Source organism: Adiantum capillus-veneris, chromosome 25 (genome assembly GCF_014529385.1).
Source record: "Adiantum capillus-veneris isolate H3 chromosome 25, ASM1452938v2, whole genome shotgun sequence".
Taxonomy (NCBI): Eukaryota; Viridiplantae; Streptophyta; class Polypodiopsida; order Polypodiales; family Pteridaceae; genus Adiantum; species Adiantum capillus-veneris.
In genome coordinates, this window is record NC_140955.1 from 12,357,568 (window position 1) to 12,360,355 (window position 2,788).

Here is a 2,788-nt window from a genome sequence, read left to right on the forward strand (position 1 = left end):
TGTTTTTTGTGAATAGTGGACCATCACTTGACCATGTCGTGCAAGACTCCCCTAGGGGTTTTAGTAGGTGAAAAAGCACGTTGTGCATTGTCACTCGAGAGCATCGCCTGCGTGACTAAATGGCACGAGGTCTTAATTGACCCCCCAACCATGGGATTGACGGCGGAGGATTGAGGGCGGGCATCTCGAGGAGATCGAATGGTGACAAAAAATTTGGCAACGAGTGCTTGGTCTCGGACTCTGAGTGTTGTTGTAGCCCCGTGTTCTAACCAAGCGTACGTATGCGTTTCAATGAAACGTAAACGTGTTTACATATAGTTATGTTTGTCCGTGTTTACTCTCTAGATGTCCGAGTTTACAAAATCTATTTGAGTTTACTTTTGCACCTCTGTTTTCGTGCATGCACTTCTCCTCTGTGGATCCCATGGCTTTTTTTTTTTGGGGGGGAGGGGCGCGGGGCAGTGCTCGAAAAAATCCTAGGATTAGTGTAATCCCATCTACAAATTTTGAAATTTACCTCTAAATTTTATATTTGAAGATGAGAAAAACTACCGCATTTTGAAAAAATTAGTGTAATTTGGTGTAAAAACCTTCACATTTTGTCAATTTACCTCTATTCTTTCACATATGTAGGTTTGCCAAGTTTTTTGGAAAAAAGTTTTTTTCGAGCACTGGCGGGGAAGAAGACCCCGTGTTCTTTACTTCGTAAACGTAGTGGGCAAAATCGCAAATCTGAAAGCACATTCGTCCACATGGCTGATTCTCAAGATTTTTTTAACGCAGGCAAAATAAAGCTCTCCCGAAATAACTCGGCCCTCGTTCAACCTTCGTTCAACCTGCGATCAACCTCGCGTTGTTGCTCTCGTGAGCAATTGGATCTTCTCCACAAGGTACCACATGTAGGAAACGATGGTTAGTCCTAGCATCGCGATTAAGTAACAAGCAAGATTAGTACTTGTGGAGAGGAGATTCATGTGATGCCGCATGAGAGTATGTAGCTAGGTAGTACAATTGTACACGTCCAGTTAGGTAGTACAAAATTTGCGGTACAAGAAGGTTTTGCCATTTAGTAGCGCGCTTGCGCCATCATCTCTTCTGCGTCTCTCTCGCTCTCTCTCTCTCGTATGTGAGGGAGATGAAAGGTCACGCGCCTTTAACAGACGACACCCATGATAGTGGTGCGTGGGAGAACTCTGGAAGAAGCTCGGCCGGCTGCATGTCATGACGCTGAGGAAGAGAGTGAAGCTGCGTTTGCGCCGCTTGATGTGTGTAGCAGGCGAGTGTCGGGACAGCACGCACTTCATGGATCTCGTGTGGCAAAGGCGTGTGACCTCTCTCTCTCTCTCTCTCTCTCTCTCTCTGAGCTCAGGAAGCCATTGCCGAGGGAAGCTCTCTTAAGCTAACACGCGCGCGCGCGCGCGCGAGAGAGAGAGAGAGAGAGAGAGAGAGAGAAACTTTAGAACGACGGCTTTGGCTCCTGCTCCCCACATTTCGTAAGGTGCTCTCCATCATTTTTTATTTTTCTTTCTTGTTCTTAAAAAAGTTTGTTCTTAAAAGACCTCTTGGGTGCTATTTTTTTTATCCCTCACTTTTTAAGCTGACCCTTTATTTGTACTCATCAGCCAAGTAGAAATTATATATAGTCACTCATAGATGTGACCAAAGTACAGTTTTTTTTGAGCTTTGCAGATCTTTTCCTTTTGTATACGAAGGTTACAAAAATTGATTTGGTAGCTAACTAACCGTGGTTAGTTAATTGAGGGTTTGTGCAATCAGGTTTTGCAATTATTATCGATGGTGAGCATATGCAGAGATTTAAAGTCAATTGGACGGCCTTTCAGAGGAGAAAGCAAATGGCTACATTAGATGGAAAACAATTGTAAAAAAGAAGAAATCATGTATCTTAAAAACTGAACCTCACCCTTTATAACAATGAAGATATATCCTTTTTTCTTGTGGCCATCATGTGCTCTCTTTCTCTTGTTATAGTCTAGTGATAGCATTGCAATGACCTTGAAAAAGAAGAAATTCTCTCTCTCTCTCTCTCTCTCTCTCTCTCTCTCTCTCGCTCTCTCGTGTTGTAGTGTTGTCTCATTGTGTCTGTCTATCTATCTATTTAATGTGCACACTCACAACCGCCAATGCCATATTCCCATTGAACATATCCACAAAGGAAGATATCCATCGATTTAGTGTTATGCAATGTTATAAAGTAACCATTGATAGTACATTGCTTTCAAAATGCACCTGTACTCCATATTGAGAAATATGTGGTAATGCTTGTATCATTAGTTAGATCATGGCGAGACTCAAATCCCTAAATAAATGGCAATCTGAGGGCTTGCGTTGTAAGCTAGCCATAGCAGGGCCAAGGCTCCCTTTGGGTATCCCTAGACGGGCGCGGGGTAGCAGGAAGTCTCCTGTGGTGGGTAGAGTTATAGCTTGTTGTTCCCTTCTTTGGGTACGTCTATGGTTGTCACTCAACCAAATCCTCTTTTCAACCAAGTCCCTCTCATGAAAGATTAGCTTGCTATGAAGTTGTATGATCTCAACCTTAGCAAGACCATGGTGATGTACCACCAATACCTCGCCATGGGGAACCCCTACCCTTAATCCTCAAGCCCAAGTCAAGCTTGACTAAAAAAATCGTTTGGAACTTGAAAGAGAGAATAACATTAGCATTCACATTAAGCACTTCCCCACAAAACTAGTCAATAGATCATATACTTCAAGCATGCATTCTTTACTGCGTGAGACAAAGAAACATAGGAGAAACTATAAGTTTTCA

General features: G+C 42.9%; 1 long non-coding RNA gene across 1 annotated transcript; it reads left to right on the forward strand.

The window, feature by feature from the left end:
- Positions 1 to 1,061: 1,061 nt before the first annotated feature.
- LOC147424430 (uncharacterized) lies at positions 1,062 to 1,962 on the forward strand. Its single transcript, XR_015186424.1, has 2 exons — positions 1,062 to 1,498; positions 1,777 to 1,962. It is a non-coding gene; the product is annotated as an uncharacterized LOC147424430 (long non-coding RNA).
- Positions 1,963 to 2,788: the final 826 nt, after the last annotated feature.